The sequence below is a fragment of the Molossus molossus genome, unplaced genomic scaffold (genome assembly GCF_014108415.1).
Source record: "Molossus molossus isolate mMolMol1 unplaced genomic scaffold, mMolMol1.p scaffold_m16_p_20, whole genome shotgun sequence".
NCBI lineage: Eukaryota > Metazoa > Chordata > Mammalia > Chiroptera > Molossidae > Molossus > Molossus molossus.
The window spans coordinates 18,937,053-18,958,438 of record NW_023425356.1 but is presented as its reverse complement, the minus strand read 5'-3'; the positions used below and the strand labels follow the sequence as shown (position 1 = coordinate 18,958,438).

The 21,386-nt window shown below is 43.7% G+C and overlaps 1 pseudogene; it reads left to right on the top strand.

Moving 5' to 3' along the window:
* Positions 1-201: 201 nt before the first annotated feature.
* Positions 202-18,534, top strand: LOC118637667 (annotated as a pseudogene).
* Positions 18,535-21,386: the final 2,852 nt, after the last annotated feature.

Genomic DNA, 21,386 nt, shown 5'->3' with positions numbered 1-21,386 from the left:
TGATAGTGAGGGAGTACATGTTGAATCATCGATGAATAAAAAATTAAGATGTCCCGGTATTTTATGCCATGATTTATTATATAGGTTGACCACATGATAAACAATTGGTGTTTGCCAGCCTAATAGAACCAACATATGCAAAGAACTGAGTTTTCTTTGTTTCCTGCACAGCTGCCTCACCGTGATTTCAGACCTTCTAACATGGGGCTCACCAAGCAGTATCTACATTATGTTGCCAGTGCAGTCTTTGGCCTTATTGGCACCAAAAAGGCAATATTGTCTTTGTGACACTTCGTGGTGAAAAAGGACGCTATATGTCAGTAACCAGCCTGTGAACATGTTTTCATCTGGGACTTAAGAAAAGGAGAGAAGGTAAGCCAGAGATCACCGGGGTTGATGTTGATTATGGGTTTTTGAGGCTGGAGAGGCAGAAGAGAGGGAGCTCTGATTTATCATGCACAGATTTTTTTATGTGTGTGCCCCTAGAGGGGAAATCTTTTTTCTTTGGGACTAGCTAGCTAGGCATCAGGTTTTATTGTGTTCTTTTACACGAAATTCTAAAAACCGCAACCAAAGCAGAGCTTACCTCTTAGGGATCTGTTTGTAGTGATATTTACAGGTAATTATTTGCAATCATTACTCCCTACTTGTTTTATGTTTTCCTCTATTTTATCACTTCTCTATTTTACAGGTTCTTCTACTTGTCCTCATAACCGGTTATACAACTTAAGCACTTAAAAGGAATAGTTCTCTGCTGTGTTGACTGAATCTTTGTCTTACTCATACAGATGAGGCCCAGGTTGTTAAACTAGGCATTGATACTTTGTGTAACTCTAAATCCCATAAGCCTACCACTTCTGCCAAACCACATACAGGCATTTTGATCTTGTCCACTCACTAGGTGACTCCCAAGAGGTTAATACTTTGATACTTGTTGCTGTGCAGGGTCCCTTCCGGATAAACCACAATAGCACTCTGGTGCCTTGTAGATTGGTTTCTTATAAGCCAGAGCTATGTTAACACAAGGATGTGTTTATAACCCTCTATGGAAAATCACTTCGTGTTGACATAGGATAATGACAGTAATTTATTCCACTGCCTGAGGAACTTTTGCATATATTATGCTAATGTAGAACTTTAGAGAAAATAATTTTTCTGTTTCTTGAATATTTCATTGCCCAATACAAATAATAATTTTTATATTAAAGAACTTGAGATGGATTGCAGAGTTTCATTATTTATAAGGCTGATTTGGAGTGATTGTGCTCTTCATTTTACAGTGCTTGATTACCCCACACTTTTCCCTTGATGACAAGCTTAACTCCTGTACTTTATTTTGTTATTATTCTTGTGATTTCAGATCCTCATCCTTCAGGGGCTTAAACAAGAAGTCACTTGCTTGTGCCCCTCCCCAGATGGGCCGCACTTAGCTGTTGGTTATGAGGATGGGTCTATTCGACTCTTCAGTCTCCTGAGTGGGGAAGGAAATGTGACCTTCAATGGACACAAAGCAGCCATCACGTCCTTGAAGTATGACCAGCTAGGAGGCAGGCTGGCATCTGGGTTCAGGGTGAGACTTTGAACCAGGTGCCCAGACTTTGGTCTAGTAAAGGGGTGTAATGCCTGTGCTTAAGCAGGATGTCCACAAAAGTTGTTGGGTGAAACAATGGGCATGTCGCTTATAAAACAGTAAAGATGGCAGAAACAGAGTGAGAAGGATGGGTCTGAATTGGAAGGTTCATTTTATTTCCTGTCATAGTCTCTGATTAGAACCTATAGAAACAAGATGAGGATGCCCATGGTAACTGCTATATAACATCCTTGTGGAAGTACTACCCAAAAACAGTACACATGGTATGGGAAAAGTAGGTTGGGAAAGGAGAGACACAATGGTAATCCTTTTCCATTAAGTTTGGTAAAATTGGTAGCTTTCTTATATCTCAAAGTTAGAAAATATAAAAGATTCCACTTACAATGGTAAGTTAAATAACAGACAGAAAAATACCATGAAACTTTACTGAAGAATGTAATAGAAGACTTGAATAGAGACACAAACCATGCACTTGAATATGAAGACAAAATATTGAAAAGATGGTAGTGTTTTCTATTAAATTAATATAGTACAAGCAATTTAAACAAATATCCCAATGGGGTTTTTGGTTGTAGTTGTCGTTTTTAGAATGTGATCAAATGATATAGAAAACATCAGAATTTTGATAACGAAGACTAATAAAAGAGGGTTTCAATTTTTTTTCAGGGTTAGAATTTTTTTAGGAGGTTTCATATATTAAAATACATTATGGTTTCGCCCTGGCCGGTTTGGCTCAGCGGTTAGAGCGTCTGCCTGCGGTCCAGAGAGACCCGGGTTCGGTTCCCGCTAAGGGCATGTACCTCGGTTGCAGTTTGTCCCCGGTCCCGGCCCTGGATGGTTGTGCGGGTTGCGGCCACTCGATGTGTCCCTTTCACATCGATGTTTCTCTCTCTCTCTTCTTCTCTCTCCCTCCCACTCTATCTGTACAAAAAATGGAAGAATGTCCTCGGGTGAGGATTAAAAAAATAATAAATAAATAAGCGCAGTCTGACAGGGCATGGAAAAATGGAAATACATTAAATGCAAAAAAAGGGGGTGGTGGGCTTTAAAGTGATATGAATAGGAATAGCATGGTGTCAGTTTTCTGGTAGGAAAATATCAACCCGGATATGTACATAAAGACTGGAACAATATAAAAGAAAATACCTGTAGTGATTGTGTCTGGATGGCAGAATTAACTGGTAATTTTCCCTCTGTACTTTTCTGTATGCTTCCAAATTTTCTATAAGGATGATATAATAAAAATGTGTAATAAGCCCTGGCCGGTTTGGCTCAGCGGTTGGAGTGTCAACCTGCGGTCCAGAGAGACCTGGGTTCGGTTCCTGCTAAGGGCACGTCTTCTGTTGCAGTTTGTCCCCAGCCCCGGTTGGGGTTGTGTTGGTGGCAACCAGTCGATGTGTCTCTCTTACATCGATGCTTCTCTGTCTTCCTCCTTCTTTCCCTCCCGTTGTATCTGAAGATGAACACAAAGGAATGTCCATGGGTGAGGATAAAAAAATAAATTAAAAAAAAGTATTGCATCCCATTGTTAAGCCTTTTATGACAAAGAAAATTCTTCTGTATTATTGATCCCTTTAGGACACAGATGTTATTGTGTGGGACGTGATCAATGAAAGTGGCCTCTACTGTCTAAAGGGGCACAAGGATGCCATCACACAAGCATTGTTTCTGCGAGAAGAACCTGCTAGTTAGCAGGTAAAGAAATAATAGTTTTGATTCCAGTTCTTTTCTAGGTGAATTCACCAGGGAGGGTTGCAGAGAGGGAATTTGCTTCATTCCTTACCTCTCTGCGCTGTACTCAAGCCCATGTGCTAGTTTCCTCTGCTCTGTGCTTTCTTTCTCCTCCCCCCCCCCCAGATGGTGTCAGAGGAGCTGTCCAGAGTTGTTTATAGCACTGCTAAATTCTGTTTTCCGATACCAGCTTCTCCATGTTCCTTGGCCTCTGACACGCATTCTGTAGAGTGAGCTGTCCACTTTCTGGTCCCTAGAAAGTCAGGAAAGCACGGTGTGAAGTGGTGGGCATATGTGAATGCCAGGTATTTGGTTCAGCCTGTCTTTTGAGGAGAGACATACTCTGTATTTAGGCCTTCTGTCCTCTATTAGGTTGAACCATTTGAAGTGCGTGTGTGTGTATGTGTCCAGCGATTTCATAGGGTTAACCCAATGTCATAATTTCCACTCCAAAGGCATGGCCGCCCAGGACAGTCTGGGATCCTGAGGTCTGCCAGGCAGTGGCTGGGAGGAAGTCGTGAGGGGCGGAGTGCTGTGCCAGTGGGGGGCCGGTTCCTGTGGGCGGGGGCGGGACATCAGATGGCGGGTTCTGTGGCAGAACGAATGGCTGCAGTTCCACTGGAACGTGTGCATTGTGGGTCAGGGAACACGGAGGAGGTGGGATATGTAGGCGACACTTTGTGAATCAGGTTTTTATTGTTTTGTTTTTCTCCACTTTGGTCATGGAGGAGATTTATTGGCTTTGTATTAGTGAGGGCAGGGAAGAGTAGAGCCAGATTCTGAGAATGGTGCTGAAGAGCCTGATTTTGAGTCTGGAGAGCCTTGAGCTAGTGTAAACTCAGCAAATTGAGATTATCTGACTGAAGTGTGTTGGATGTGAAAAGGGAACAGGAATGGGCAAGGAGATCGGACGAGGAGCTATTAAAATAATTCAGGCAGTAGGACTTAAATTCAGGTTGTGTGCAGAAATGGATTGGAAGGAATCAAGGCTTAGCGACTTCACGGAGGCGGCATATTCAGGACGTAGAGACCAACGACATGGGAGCCAAGGGGGCAGGGAGGTCTAAGAAGGTTCTATGTTAGCAACAGTGTGTGAGGATGTTCGTGCTGTGATGACAAATAGGATGGGTTTACAGGTGAAACTATTTTCTACCTAAAAATAGCCACATGGAGAGTTCAGATTCTTTACTCATTTTTTTATTGATTTTTTTAGAGAGGAAGGGAGAGAGAAACATTGATGTGAGAGAGAAATATGGATGGGCTGCCTCCTGAACATCCCATACTGGGGATCGAGCCTGCAACCCAGGCATGTGCCTTGTCTAGGAATCAAACCTGGACCTCAGTCCATGGGACAACGCTCAATCCACTGAGCCACACTCGCCAGGCAAGATTCTTCACATTTTAAAAGAAAGGTCAGGTAGCAGAACAACATTAGACATCCTTGCTATATGTTATATTTTTAAGACTACAAATGGGACCTTGATCTCCCTGTTAGTTTCCTGATTCTTCCTAATAAGATTTTTTTCCTGTTTCTTCTTGTAGTGGGAAAGATACCATGGTGAAGTGGTGGGACCTTGATACCCAGCACTGCTTCAAAACAATGGTTGGCCACCGAACTGAGGTACATGTAGGCTCACGGGCCCAGGGAAAGACTGGCCAGGCAACAGGGAAGGGTGGTTTTCTCCTCTGGCCCTTTCTGTGCTTTCATTGGCTGGCAGGAATCGGCTACTGCTGCCTTGAGAGCCGGAAGTCGGTGTGGGGGAGTGCCAGCCATGAGAGCAAATACTGGCCTTTAATCCTCACCCGAGGATGTGGTTTTACTGACTTTTAGAGAGAGACGAAGGGGGAGAGAGAACAAAAATCATCCATTGGTTGCTTCCCATATACACCCTGACTGGGGAATGAACCCACAACCTAGGTATGTGCCCTGCACAAGATGATGCTTCAGCCAACTGAGCAACCCAGCCAGGGAGAGATTCATGACTTTTAAATACTAAGTGTCCACCTTTATGATTGGTGGTTTAATGATACTGTGCACAGTGCCTGGCCCAGTGACACATAAACAGCAAGTTGTAGTCATCGTAGTAATTACCTGGACATAAGTCTCTTCAATAGATGTTTTGTCATTGTTTCTCTCTCTCCCTCGTCCTTCCTTTCTTTCTAAAAAAATCAGCAAAAAAAATATATATATATAGCCAACACAACAATTCTGTCTGGTGTGAATGAATCAAAATTATAATTATTCTTTTTGTCAGATTGGCAAAAATATATAATTTTTGGTGTGCTGTAGAATTTTAGTAACTAGTTTGTGTGTGCCATAAGATGGAAAAGGTTGAAGAATGCTGTGCCAGGGAACCGATTCTGTGCTAGAAGTGTTCTGTATCCTTTCCAAAGAGGAGATTCGGAAGAAAATGGATAAGAATGTGAGGAAAGCTAGAAAGAAAGCCAAGTGTGTTTCCTTAATATTTACTGATAATATAGTAACCTGGCTCACCCTGGGTTCACCCTGGCTGGTTTGGCTCAGTGGTTGGAGCATCGGCCCACGGACCAAGGAGTCTCGGGTTCGACTCTGGTCAATGGCATGTATCTCGGTTGTGGTTCGGTCCCCAGCCCTGGTTGGGGTCGTGTGGGAAGCAGCAAATTGATGTTTCTCTCTCTCTTCCCCTCCTCCCTCCCTCCCACTCTATCTGAAGATAAATGGAAAAATACCCTCAGGTGAGGATTTAAAAAACCAAAAACTGTAGGTTCTTTAAGGAAATATTTACTCTATTACTGTTAAAAGCTACAGGAGATTTTGCTATGGACCGGTAGTCCAAGTTCTAAATTTCTACTCTTTAGTACAGTTTCGTAACTAGTGCATTTCTGAGTCTTGAACTCGGAGCCACACAGAACTGGAAGGACTGTACAGGTTTTTTAAATCACTTCTAAGTGATTAATTCTGAGGCCAGCCGAGTGTCCTCGGTGACAGCAGCCTGCACAGAAGGAACCGGGGCGCACAGTGCCCACCTTGGGACTGAGAAGGGCGGCAGGTTGGACAGTTACGCAGGTGACGTTTGGAGGCTGTATAACCCTGAAATAGGTCGTTATGACCATAGAAATTGGTTCCTCAATGGTTGAAACGTACCAACTCTCAAAGAAATAAAAAAAACTGTCTGACTAGGTAACTCATTTGAGATCTCTGGTTTATTTGACGTGACTGGATTGGTAAGTGCAGGTCAATGGATGTTCTAAAAAGTCCTAAAGTTAGAAAAATTTACCAGAAACATTTCACTGGAATAGTTGAAATCACTAAGTTTTGTCCCAGGAAATTGTATGGGCTGCTGCATTCAGAATCCAGTTTCTGAGAGCACCCCTGAAATGGAGTAATATTTCACGTTTGTGACACTGTAGTTCACAAGCATTTCTACGTACACTACATTTTTAATCCTCACGGTAATCCTGTGTGGCTGAGTGACTCCCAAGGTCACACAGGTTGTTGGTCTCAGAGCCAGAACTTGACTTAATAGCAAAGCTGCTAGACAAGTGATAGCAGTCTAGACAGGTGAGAGTCTTGTTTTCCTCTAGATTAAACTCTTGCAGTGGGGAGGAGGAAGACCTTGAAGTCCATGTCGAAATGACTCTGCAAGATGAAATCCAGTGGGTCACTAATATCAAAACTTCTGCCAAAATCAAGTGAATAGAAATGTCGTGTGTGATGTATCAGAGAAGTTTTTGGAAGGTTGTAGAAATAGTAAGCTACAGAGTTGTGTTGGCTTTGTCATGCTATTTGTAAGCAGTCTGTACGGATTGCATATTTGGAGACAGTGATCATGGGATGCCTGTGTCACCCCAGCCCACTTACTCATCATCTTCTGTTTGTCTTATAACAACATTTTATCTGTTTGTTTACTATTTTCTGCTGCCAGTTAAAAAGAAAAATGTATACCTCATATCCCGAAAGGATTTAAGGTCACTTATAAAAGATACACAAAAACAAGGTAGATGTCAGATCCGGTGATTCAGCCCAGATTTCTTAAAAGCCTGTGCTCAACTACTATCCGGAACTCAGAGCGCTCATGTGTAAAAGTCTACACTTGTTCACACTTCGTATAGATTGAGGACACAGCTAAGCCTTTCTCCTAGAAAAGTTCACCTCGTGAGCGAAGGTGGTAGCCAAGACGTTTATGAATATTTTCTCATGCAGATCCTTCGACCTGATTCATTCACCTCAAGGGGAGTTGAAGGCAGTCTTCCTGCTGCAGAACAACCTGGTGGAATCATATTCCCTGAGTCCATCAGCACGTGCTCCTCAGCCCGTGAGGACAAGCAGGATCGCCCTCGGGGGTCATCGCAGCGACGTGCGCACTGTGTCCTTCAGCTCAGACAACATCGCTGTCCTTTCCGCAGCAGCCGACTCCATTAAGATTTGGAACAGGTTTGTGAAATGAACTTTCTAGAGCTTTATCCAACAGTGTTTTCTTCCCTTTGAGTTAGTTCTTCATACTCTTCATGTTAGTTGTTAGTTTCTTCAGGCCTCAGATGCAGTTCCCTCCTGATGTTTCTTCAGTGCTTTGTGGGCGTAGGCCCGTGGGGTTTAGAGTGGGAACAGTCGCCTTTTTGTTTTGTACAGAAAACCCAAGCTTACTCCATGCATGGAGCTTGTAGCTTTGCTTGGCTGGAGAGAAGCAGACATGCTGCCTGCTTTTGAAATTCAAGTAGGCTCTTCGTGCTGTCCAGTAATCTCACTCCAGTTCCTCATTCCTCCCTTGGCTGGGTGGCTGTTTGCACCCCCTTTTCTCAAGCACCTTCAAGTTGGTGGCCTTGCTCCCTCCTTCACTGGGAAATGGGGTCCTCTAGAAAGCGTTCAGATGCTCCCCTTGCACCTGTCACTCAGCTGCACCTGTCCCCACACAGCCTGTCCTTCCTCAGCATCCTGTGTTGGGGCTCCTGACACAATGATTATGACTTGTGTGTGAGGTTCTTTCTCATCTCCCCTCTCGCAGTTTTCCTCCTGCATCAGTCATTTCCCTTCGTGTCGGCTCATCCCATCAGCATGCAGACCGGCTGTGCTGTCTCCCCGTCTCATCCTCATCTGTCTCTGGTTAGCTCCCCGCCCTCTGACTTCCCTTCCCCATTCTGCCTGCATCTGTCACCATTGGCTTTTCCCGCCATTCCACCAAAACCGCTCTGGTCACCTCATCGGTGACCTTGCTTCCAAACCCAGTGACCTTTAAGCTGTGTTTCACACTCTCTCCTGGAATTGATCACGTTCTCCTCTTTGAAACACTTTCTTTGACTTTCATTACTTCCTCTTCTGGCTGATTCTTCTCAGTCTTTTCTGGATCCTTCTTACCTTTAGTGTTGGAATGCTTGAGGGGAGTCTTCAGACCTTTCCTGTCTACACTCACTCTGTGATCTCTAGTCACAGCTTTCTCTATGCCAGTGACGCAGAACTGGGTCCCTCTGGCCTCAGCATTCTGGTTTCTTTTGTAGCATATTGGAAATGTACTTGAACTGGATAATGTGAGGCTGTTAGTTCATTGTCCCTTTTTTGAAGGTTTTTTGTTTTGTTTTCTTTACTTGTTTTTAAGAAGTCAAACCTTATGTCAAATTATGAGGAAGACAGAGTCATGGCCCTGAGGTAAGTGTCATGAACATTTTGGTGAGCAGCCTTTGTGCATCTTTTTGAGCATGTGTGTGATTGTGTTTTGAGAAGACTGATGGTAAACACGTTAAGTACCTAGCTTCATGGTTGGCAGAAACATTCAGTAGAAACACTGACAGGTCCTCATTCCCGGCTGCTGATCAGATTGGGGGATATCCATGTGGGAATGAGCACAGGGACTTGGAGTCAGGATCTCTCTCTTAAGAAATGAGTGGTTTGGAGCCAATCACGTAACTTCTCCTGTTTCCTCATCTGTGTGATGGGGCAGTGACACGCCTTTGACAGCACTTTCTCACCAGGAAGCCTAGGTGTGCATCCCACCCTCCGCTCACTGGCTGTGAGCCTTTTGGGCAAGTTACTTACCCCTGTGAGCCTTGGTTTTCTCAAGTAAAATCGTGTGAATAATCCACCTCCTAGCGTGCAGAGTACTTAGCACAGACTGGCTCACAGCATGTTGCTAGTAAGAGCTTGTACCATGTGTAGCAGTGATGAGTAGGAAGGAAAATAAAGTGAAGTAAGGTTCGTGGAATGTTCTGAAAAGTGCTTTGCAAGTAGTTGTCGTTTTTATCTCCATAAACCAATGACAAGTGTGTATGATTATTAGAAAACCTGTGTAACACGATGGATACCCTTTGCCCAGCACAAAGTGTAAAATAGGTTGGAGAGATCCTGGAGTCAATGTGGGGGAAAGAGAGTACATTTCAATTAAAAGTTTCCCTCAGTTTTTGTTTATTCTTCCAACAAATGTTCATCTACTGTTTGCTGCTGAGAGACCATTTTGTAAATTGCTTTGAAGACCAGCTGTATGGCTAAGACATCCCTAGCCCAGCCTCTGCGCTACAGTTATTGTACATTATCTCATTTAATCCCCACAACAGTGTACAGAGGTTGGTGTTTACAGATTTAAAAAAAAAAAAAAAAAGCAGGCTCATGAAGATGAATTCACCAGCAGTCATGGAATAGAGAAGGGGCAGCCCTGGGGTTCAAGTCTCCACCTCATACTCTTTCCACTACACGTGCACAAGCTCAGAGCAGGCTTTGCTGCTGCACAATTTAATCTGGCACCGTGACCGTGTCTTACAGAGTTCTGAACAGAAGCGTGGCCGATTTTGTTCTCAGCTACTGCAATTTTTTTTTATTATTGATTTTAGAGCGAGGAAGTGAGAAGGAGAGAGAGAGAGAGATAGAAAAATCAATGAGAGGGAACATCAATTGACCACCTCCTGCATGCCCCCCACTGAGGATCGGGCCCACAACCTGGGCATGTGCTCTAACCGGGAATCAAACCAGTGGCCTGTTGATGAATGGGTCGATGCTCAACCACTGACCCACACCGGCTGGACAAAGCTACTGCAATTTTTTAGGTTCGTTGCCTTCCCTAGCATTGTAGGTAGATTGCCACTACTCATTGTCAGTGTGTGGTAGAGGAGGAAGCCAAAGCTACATGGAGAAGAGTTGGTTAAGCCGATTACCATAGTGGACAATCCACTTAAAAGACTGATTCAACTTTAAAGGTTTGGGTTTGCCATTTTCTGGTATGTTTATTCTAATGACCACGATATTTCCCTTTTGAAATTGGGGAACCAGTGAAATGACAGGAGTCCAGTACTACGAGGTTGTACGATTCCATAATTGTGCAGCATAGCAACCCTGCGAGGGTTAACTCGGCACGTCGGTCGGGGATTTCACAGCATTTGTTTGGATGGGAGCATGTACAGAGCATGGAACTTGGAATCATTCCTGAGTGCTGGCTGCAGCGTTGCTGCTTGGTTGTGGAACCGTGCCCGGCCCGCGTAGGCGTGGCCCGTGGAGGTTGCAGGTGCCCTTACAGCTGTGCTCATCCGTGTCTCCACAGACAGGAAAGCTGCAGCTGTACGAGTTGGCCTCGGGAGCCCTGCTGGAGACTGTGGATGCGCACGACGGGGCTCTGTGGTCCATGTCTCTGTCTCCACACCAGGTAAGTAACGCGATGCTGAGATCTGGACCTCAGGACTCTGCCGCACCTCCCTTCTGTCAGGTTTCACTGCTGCCTAATGTTCGCTCAGGGTCTTTAAAGAAAGCCGCATTTTGTCAGATCTTTTGGCTTCCTGTTGATGTCATATCTCATGCCACATATGTCCTTGTGAAACAAATCCTCGTTCAGCTGCCCTTGGTCATCAGTACGTGACATCATGTGCCTCACCATGAATTTTTGCCACTGGCTTATGGTCCTTCTTAAGAGGAAGTATTTCCTTGGGCAATGCAATGCAGAGGATAGAGTAGACCCCTGCTCCCCTTTTAGTCTGTTCATCTGTGACTTTGTAAATCCAGTGTTTTTTAGCAAATATATCGGCCCTTTCAAGTCTTTCACAGTGGGCTTCCCTTCAGAGGCAGCACCCTGGAGACCGTCTGCTTTCTCCAGTAATGGGGCAGTTGCTCAGAACATTTTGAAATATTTTTTTAAAGTACCTTAAGAGCCATGGCTGGTGTGGCTCAGTTGGCTAGTGTCGTTTCATGCACCAAAATCTCGCCAGTTCAATTCCCTGTCAGGGCACAAGCCTGGGTTTCAGGCTGGACCCCCAGTAGGGGGCGTGCAGGAGGCAGCAGATCTCATATTGATGTTTCTCCTCTCCCTCTCTTCCTTTCTCTCTAAAATCAATAAAAACTTTTTTTTTTTTTTAATACCTTAAGAGATTATGGCCCATTCATTTGAATATTATCTATGGTGGCAAACCTTCATTCATTGGAAGTAGACATTATTTTTGGGAAAAAACAGAATCTGAAATTTAGAGTGGGTAATGCCTTTGGGGTCAGAACAGAACAGCATTTAAAATTTAAATAATAATAACATCTTGAATCTATACAGTGGTTTATCTTATTCAAAATATTTTCACATTCATAATGCCATTTATTGTTGTTTTTACGATGGCTTTGTAAACTATGTGGTTGCTATCACCACAGCAACAGTAGGGATCACTGTAAAGTTGTTTCCTGTGTTACAAACCTGGAAATCGGCAGACCAGGTGCTTGAGATCTGGTTTTCTGCCTCCACGTCTTAGATACTTTACAGCAACGCTACAATGTGACGAGGCTAATTTTCTTGTTATTGGAAAATGGTTTCGAACACATTTTAAGCAGGGACATTGTAGGGGTAAGTGTATACTCTTCTGAGCTGAATTTTTTGAACAAACTTCTTTATTTACTTTTTAAAATATGTTTTTGTTGATTTTCTTTTTTTGGAGAGAAAGGAAAGGAGAAAGAAATAGAAACATCAATGTGAGAGAGAAACATCGATTGGCTGCCTCCTGCAGGCCCCCTACTGGGGATCAAGCTCACAACCCGGGCACATGCCCTAACCGGGAATCGAACTGGGACCTCTCAGTCCATGGGGTGATGCTCAATCCACTGAGCCACACCAGCTGGGCTGAACAAACTTATTTAGATTATCCCATCTATTTATTTGTCAAACTACTTTCCTACTTAGTAGCAAATTCTTTAGACTGTTGCCCTTTTTGGTGGAGTAGAAGCCCCGTGTTCACTGAGTCTTCCTGATGCTGAACGAAGGTTTAACTGGAACCTTCCACTAGTTGTTGTGTCCACATTAGTGTCTGCTAGGAATTCTCAGGTAAGGTCTGGCAGCAGCCGCACAAGAGAGTGAAAGGGGTTAGAGAGAAACCACGTTTTTCTTCATTCTTACCCCTGACGGTCTTTTATATTCTTCTGATGTGTCTCCAGGTTTCTGTACTAAAATACATCTTAACTGAAATGTCACTTGGTTTTCAGCGTGGCTTTGTGACAGGTGGTGCAGGTAAATCTGTCAAGTTCTGGGATTTTGAGTTGGTGAAAGATGAAAATAGTACCCAGAAGAGGTAAGTAGACATTTTTTATATGTGTCCATTTCTTGGAGTGAAAATGGGGAACCACTAAATGGACTTTTGTGTATTTCTGTTGAGCTCCAGAGAGTTTTCAGGAATTTTTGTCTGCCTTCGTAGAAGACTCATTATTTTTTTCCGGATGATTTCTGTGATGCTAGGCTTTCTGTGCAGCAAACCCGAACCTTGCAGCTAGATGAAGACGTTCTGTGTGTCAGGTACTCACCCAACGAGAAGCTGTTGGCTGTGTCTTTGCTGGACTGCACTGTGAAAATTTTCTATGTCGACACCTTAAAGGTACAGGGGTTACGCCTGGAGTATTTTCTTCCTTTCTGACTGACCTTGGGTGGAGACTGTAGAGAATAAGAAGTGGCCTTGACTGCGCCCAGCAGGAGTAACTTCTAAAAATTTGTATGTGAATCAAAAAAATATTGTAGGTGCACTAGGAAAGCTAGAGTTTTTTTTAAAATCCTTTGGTTTATAACTTCTGTTTAAAGCAAGCTGTATTTCACGTGTTCAGAAAGTCTGGACAGAACGCCCTGTCCTAGCCAGTGGTGTCGGGATCGCTGGGTGTGCTGGGCAGTGGTCCCACTCGGCTCTGTGTCAGGTCTTTGGAGTTGGTGGGACTGGACCGAACCTGGGAGAGTGTGAGATAAGCGCCCTGGTCTTGCCAGCGGAGAGGTCCGGAGCGTGTGTGCTGCGTTCTGACGGGGGCAGTGGGCTCCCGGGCCCTCCTGGCTCCGCTGTGCTGCCCGTCCTTGGCCAGGGCGTGCAGGGTCGTCTGCGAGACAAGTACAGGCCGCCTCTGTGGTGTGTCGTCTTTGAAAGTAAAGGCGTAGAGCAACCCAGGTGGTGTTAGCATTGTATTTTAAAGTTATATTTTAAGTTCACATGTAACAAATTATGCCTGTATTTCATAAACAAACTTGAATTATTTATATTCTCTTTTTTAATGTTTAGTTTTTTCTCTCACTGTATGGACACAAACTGCCCGTTATATGCATGGACATCTCTTATGTAAGTAAAATTTAAATAGTATCGCAATAACAAGTTGTTTTTCTAAAGCATTTTCTTAGTTCTTGGTTTGATACCTTCATTTTAGAGTATTTTTTTTCATTCTGTTGTATATCTTTCTCCCCTCCTCCCTCAAAAATCAAAATAACATATAATTATACTTCTTAATCCACTATTATGTAGTGTTTCAGACAGTTAGATACTTAAAATCCTAAAGTACAGATAAGACACTCTACAATAGCTATTGGAAAGCTGTGTGTGTAAGACTCTCTGCCAATGGGGAATTGGGTAACATTTGAATACTTCCTCGCGTTGCAGTGTGATGTACCTACAGTTTGTACCCAAGTCTCACCTCTTCTTCACGGCCAGGAAGGACCGTAAGGTGAAGCAGTGGGACGCGGACAGATTTGAGCACATACAGACTCTGCTGTTTGCTTGCTCGGTCCTGAAGAAGGACTTCGAAGGCCGAGTGTTGAGCTCAGCGAATGGAAGCAGGTGGACTCTGTGGACAGCATTCTCACTCAGGGTTTCGGGGCTTGTTTTTTCTCTCTCCAGGGGCACCACCAGGAAATATGGTGCTTGGCCGTCAGCCCCAATGGAGACTATGTCGTGTCATCGTCCCATGACAGATCCTTGAGACTTTGGGAGAGAACCAGGGAGCCTCTTATTCTTGAGGAAGAGAGGGAGATGGTAAGGACTCCAGGCTTGGTCACAAATACGCTGGCGGGTGTCTGACACGCTTTCCCAACGGAAGTTCTGTCTAGTGCAGTCACGCCTCAGTCGGTGCAAGTCCAGGGACCTCCAGGAGCTGTTCCAAGACTGCTGTCGCCATTTCAGCAGCCAGGCAGAGACAGATGCCACCGCGATGGCATTTAAAGCAGCAGCCTCTCCCTGTCTCGTTCCCATCTCACTTCACGCGGAGACCGTGTTTTCTCTTTCCGGTTAACTTCTGTCTGTCTCTTGGCAGCAAAGGGAAGCAGAATACGAGGAGTGTGTGGCCAAAGAAGACCAGCCAGCAGTAAGTAGATCTGTTAGGATCCTGGGCTTGTGCCCTGGAATTATCTTACTGGAATTTACTCTGATTTCAAGAATTTCTGATGGAATTAGAATTGGGGCCCAATACTGAAGTCATCACCATCTGATGTGGGAAAGAATCTGTCTAGTCCTTTTTATTCAACTAGATATAGCCTGATTTTATGGGACAAATGATTGACCAAATTTGGTATTCAATGATTATCATTCTGGCTTATTTTTTTTTTTTTTAAGGAAACTGTAGAACAAAAATACAAATCAGAAAAAATTTGAGAAATTGGGCATTTTTTGTTAAACATTTGTAGAGAAAGTTATTCTTATGATGATACATGTAAAATCTTACTAAGTCCTCAATGAATTATAGCTGATAACCCAGTATTATTATTATAGTAGTGCCTGTTCTTTTATGGATATGAGATTAATTTATTGGTTCTTTAATGCTTGTCAGCAATATTATTCAAGGGTCTCTTTGTTTTTGATAGGTTCCAGGGGAGACTCAAGGAGAAAATTACTTTACTGGAAAGAAAACTATTGAAACAGTCAAAGCAGTAAGGCCCTGGCCGGTTTTGCTCAGCGGTTTGAGCGTCGACCTGCGGTCCAGAGAGACCTGGGTTTGGTTCCCACTAAAGGCGCGTACCTTGGTTGCAGTTTGTCCCTGGCCCTGGTTGGTCGTGCGGGTGGCAGCCACTCCATGTGTCCCTTTCACATCGATGTTTCTCTCTTTCTCTCTCTCCCTCTCTCCCCCTTCCACTCTATCTGAACAAAAAATGGAAAAAAATGTCCTCAGGTGAGGGTAAAAAAAAAAAAGCAGTAAGTTGATTTTTTTTTTTTTTCCCCCATTGGATCCAGACTTTTTAGTAAAAGTTTTTATCAACCTCCTAGTCCTTCTGTGGCAAAATGTTGACCGAATTTATAGATGGGATCAAACCCTCCGTTTCCCTCTCTGTAACCAAGGATGGTGGTGCTCTGGTCGGCGCGCCGCCCGGAGAGGGACGCTCGAGCTCCGGAGGCAGCGATTGCAGACGCCCCTGGCGCTGCCCCCCGGGGCTCATCCCCTCTTACCTGGATCAGGACGTTCGTCTCCTCCCTGAAAATTAAAAAGAAAGACCAGAGATGTCTGCGTGCCGTTTGCCACTCTACTGGCACATCTTTATTAAACTGGTCAAGCTATTTGGTGATTTCCAGTGGGCCTTCCCGGCGCAGTGTTCTGGGACGGAGTGTGTTGTGATGACGTCTGTCCTTTGTCACCATCTGTGTAGGCTGAGAGGATCATGGAGGCTATTGAACTATACCGAGAAGAAACTGCAAAAATGAAAGAACACAGAGCCATTTGTAAAGCTGCAGAGAAAGAGGTGAGATAGCCCATCAAGTTACACTCTGGGAGACATTTATAGACACAGTTCCTAAGAAGAAAACCATAGTTTCAGGACTTAATGCCTCAGATCAGGAAATGAGAGAAAGGTAATAGAATTTGTTCTAATTCAAACATAGAAAGAGGGAATTGAGGAAGTGTGGGAGAACGGAAGCTTGGTCTTGGTTTTTGGTTTTTTTTCCCATCGGTTTTTAGATAGAGTGGAAAAGAGGGAGGGAAGGAAGGATGGAGGGAGAGAGAGAGAAGCATCAATGTGAGAGACACATCCCTTGGTTGTCTCCCGCACACACCCTAAACCTGCAACTCAGGGACATGCCCAGGACCAGGAGTCAAACCTGTGACCTTTCGGTGTGCAGCCGATGCTCTGACTGCTGAGCCACACTGGCCAGGGCATTCCTGTGAATTTTTCTTACTTTTCCTTTCTTGTGCTTTTTAGTAGTTTCTTTTACTTTTTAAATAATTTTAAATATCTTTTGTCATATATTTTTGGAATAATGTTTCTTATTTGTGATTTCCCTTTTGATTTTATTTGTGAGTTTGACCCACAATATCTAAATATATCCCTTACAAGTAATAAACAGGACCCATCTGAATAATGATGAAACTTCACTAGAGAAATTTAGATTCACAGACGTACAGTGCATTCCTGGATGGGAAGATTCTGTGTTTTAAAGATTTTGTTTTTTGCCTGGGCCGGTTTGGCTCAGCGGTTGAAGCATCGGTCTGCAGACCAGAGAGTCCTGGGTTTGGTTCTCACTAGGGGCATGCACCAAAAAAAAAAGATTAAAACAAAAAAACAAACAAAATATTTTGTTTTTTTAAAACTAATTTATAGTTTTGTGATTCCAATTGAAATCTTCTTGAAATTGATTAAATGCTACTATAGCTAGTTTAGGAAAAGCAAAACAAACCAAAACCAGAACAAGAGGGAGCTGTTCTCCTAGACTTTAAAACACAAAACAAAAAACATAACTAATGTACACAGAAAATAGGGTGGTGAAACATGGTAAATTTAAAAGATGAAAATAAATAAATAAAAAAAATTAATAACTATAAAATTAGGAAAATTAAAGTAGTACACGATTGTTGTCAGAATCAATTGATTATCAAAACAGACTCAGAAGCCCTGAAACAGACTCCATTTTTTTATAAGGACTCAGTCAGTGGTAAGAGAAGTGTCATATAAAGATGGAATAATTGCCCTGGCCAGTTGGCTAAGTGGTTAGAGCATTGGCCTGCAGACCAAGGAGTCGTGGGTTTGATTCAGGTCAAGGGCACGTTCCTCGGTTGCAGTTCGTCCCCAGCCATGGTTAGGGTCCTGCGGGAGGCGACTAGTGGATGTGTCTCTCTCTCTCACATTGATGTTTCTCTCCTCCCCGCCTCCCTCCCACTCCATCTGAAAATCAGTGGAACATATCCTCAGGTGAGGATTGAAAAAACAAAAATGAAAGCTGGACTAGTCAACAAAAGGCGTTGGTTACCTGGAAGAAGAGAGTTAGATTCCCTTCCAGGCCATGGGCAGAGTAGGATACTAAATGTACAGAACAAAACCTGGAAAGAGGACCCGCCTAGAGTGCGGAAGAGTGTCCCTTCCGCCCTGCGTGGGAAGCTCTGTCACACGGAGGGTGGGAGGCGGCCGTGGAGGGATTGAAATGGCCGGGCGAGGGCCCTGACCATTGTTCGTGTCTTCTCGCTCAGTGAGCTGGAGGAGGCCCTGCTCGTGCTGCCCTTCTCCTACGTGCCGGACGTCCTGCAGCTCTTCGAGCAGTTCATCCAGCGGGGCTCCGACGTGGAGGTCCTGTGCAGGTGCCTCCTCTTCCTCCTCAGGTAACTCCGTTCCCCGCCAGACCACGTCTGCCCCGCAGCTGCCCGCAGAGCCTCGTCTGCCGCTGTGGGCGCTTTGCGGGGAAGAAGTCGGTGTTCCGGTTTCAGAGACTCACAGCATTTCGTGCTGCCTGGCGTGAATTATTCCTTATCCTTCGAGATCAGCCGTGCCCTTGGGACAGTGCTGTGAGGTCACACGTCGCTGGGGATGCTTCGTCAGGCAGGTCTGCAGGCTGCAGCCGGACGTGGTGGCTCTGGTTCTGGTGTCTGCCGAGAGCCCGTCACCGGATCACTGAACGGCCAGTGGCCTCCTTTGTAACTCTGTAGTTTAAGTTAATGGGTCCATTGTGTCCTCCTAGCAGCCTTTTCGGGAACAGTGGGTTTATTTTCTAGGCCTCCACAGGTACAAATGCAAAAGAAGGACATACATAGTGGAAACTAAATTGGAAAATATGTTCATTAGATTATATCCTGAAATATGAAGAATTCTTGTTCACATGTAATTGAGAAGAATATATTTACAAAGGCTTAAGAGTGGATTCTTGTCTCCCACTCTCTGCCCCTGAGTTTAGGCTGTTAGAGAACAGGAACAGAGACAAATCGAACATTCTTTAAAACGCTGTTAGAGGACAAAATAAAAACTGGTCAGCCAAAACCATAGTTAGAAGAAAAAGTATGTTTAGTGAAGTGGGTGAATTGGCCTGTTTTCTGATTCTTAACCTTCCATTATTTTTATTCTATCCTGATATTAGCAAAAGAACAACATACTTATTTTGTTCTGGTGTCATAGTTAGAATTTGGGGCAAGTTGTGAGGACATAAATTCATACTCAGCAGTATGTCTGCAATCTCTCATTGCTGTGTCCTGTGTGCTGCTGAGGCAGGTTCGCATTCTGAGGGACACCTGAATACTCGTGTCATGGGTTCTAGGGCTTTCCAGTCTGAAGAATCAGCCTGTTCTTTAGGCGGCTCTTCCTGCCACTAAGGAGAGTTTGTTCATTTCTTGAAAGTTATCTTAATTCTTGAGCAAACAAAAGGCTGAATCCATGTCATGTTTGTGCTTCTTGGAATTGATCATTGGAACATAAAGAAATTGTAGCATTTTCCATAAACAAATTGTAGCATTTTCCATAAACATTATTTTTTTTAATCCTCATGCGAGGATATATTTTTTTCCCATTTATCTTCAGGTAGAGTGGAAGGGAGGTGGGGGGAGAGAGAAACATCAATGTGAGAGACACATTGGTTGCCTCCCACATAACCTCAACCAGGGCCAGGGACTGAATTGCAACCAAGGTACATGCCCTTGGTCTGCGGGCCGACATTCTAACCGCTGAGCCAAACTGGCCTACATAAACATTTTTGATGGTTTCCAAACCAAAATAAGTTTTAGGAGGGCGTTGTACCTGTATATGTTTTAAAAGTGCTGCCCAGCCATAGCTTTGCCATCATTTAAGGTCAGCAAATGTGGGCATTTAGGGGTGTTTCTGTGTGGTAAGTGCTGTACTAATCAAGGACAATGAGAACCTGGAACAGATGGAGTTATGTGAACAGTGAGTAACTCAGCTGTAACTTTTGGTCAAAATACTGGGAACTCCTTAACCCTAAGGGTTTGAGGTTAACCATTTAGTTACAAAGTAAATTTTAAGCCAAGCAGATTTCTAGTCATTAAATCAGCGTTAATTGGCTTAGTAGCTAGCCATAGGCTTATATAATGCTCAGTACAGGAACCATTTAATGACTGATATCTCTTGGAAATAATGTGATGTTACTTATATAATGTCATAAACCTCATGAATAGTTTATTAGGAATATTACATCTAAGCTTGTGTGTGTGTATCCATGTAAAGAAGAGATGCTTAACAATTTTGAGATTTCCTGGCTGGTAGTTAAGTTCTTGGTGTACTTGGTATGAAATTGTTTCTCAGTGGCCAATGTCATAAGTCATCTCTCATCCCAAAGAAATCCAGTGAATCTGTCAGAGTGTAGGGCAGGTCAAGCCACAGATGATGATTCTCAGGCCTTGCAGCCTCATGAAATCTGCCCTGCTGGGTTGCAGTCTTGCTTTAGACCAGTGACTCTTCTATTCCACTCAAGTCTTCCTTTTGGAATGGGAATGTCTGTGCTGTGCTTGCTCACCATTGTATTTTACAAGCGGACTACTCATTTTCTAGTTCACAAGTCCAGAGGTGGAGAAAAAACCAGCATAGGCCATACCAGAGTCTCACCCATACCTGAGCTAGATGATGAAATTTAAACATTTTGCTGATGCTATTTAGATGAGATTTTGGATATAGAGTTAATGCTGGGATGGGTAAACGCTTTTGGGAATGTTGGGATGGGGTGAATGTATTTTGGATGTGGGATAGATGTGAATCTGGGGGAGCCAGAGGATAGATTGTACTGGGTTTGTCTCCATAAAAGTCATGTCTACCAGAACCTAATTTGTAAATAGGGCCTTTACAGATGTAATCATGTCAAGATGAGGTCCTTCGGGATTAGGGTAGCCCCTAAATCCAAAGAGTAGTGTTCTTACAAGGAGAGAGATACAGGGAAGAGTGCCATTTGGGACAGAGGCAGAGATGGGAGTTGTGCAGCTATGAGCCAAGGAACTCCTAGGATGGCTGGGCAACCACAGACATCAGGACAGAGCAATAGAACAAATTCTCCCTCGGAGTCTCCAGGAGGAACTTGCCCGCACCTCGGTTTCAGACCTCTGGCCTCCTGAACTGCAGGAGAATATGTATCTGGTTTTCAGCCACCTGGTTTATGGTGCTTTGTTAGGGCAGCCCTGAGAAACTAAAGCAGGTTTCATAAAGCAGCTAATACAAGGAAACTAATACAAGATGTTACTTGCCTTTTTCTCTCATGAGCATAAAGTGGAGTTTCCTAGAGGCTGTAGGATGTGTGATATGGTGACAAATTGAATATAGAGCAGATAAAAAAAAAAAGAATTTTATTTTTCATTAAAAATGTATTTGTTAATATATTGGGTTTATTGGTTTTACATAATTTTTCCCAGTTTTAATTCTAAGTTGGTAAATGTGATAGATGTGACTCGTAAACAAAAGCTCTTTGGGATCTTCAATAACTTGAGCCTCTGTTTCCTCATCTGTAAACTGGGGAAACTAGTATCTATCTTATAGGCAGTATGAGGATTAGATGTGATACTATATACAGAGGAGTGTAGTTATTAAAAACCACCATTTTCATTCCATCAGACTAAGTGGCTCATTGGATTCTGGCTTTAAGAATAGAAAAAACATTAGGTCTAAGGCCTCAGATTTGAATGGTTGAAAATCAGATTCCCATTTAGTACTTACTGGAC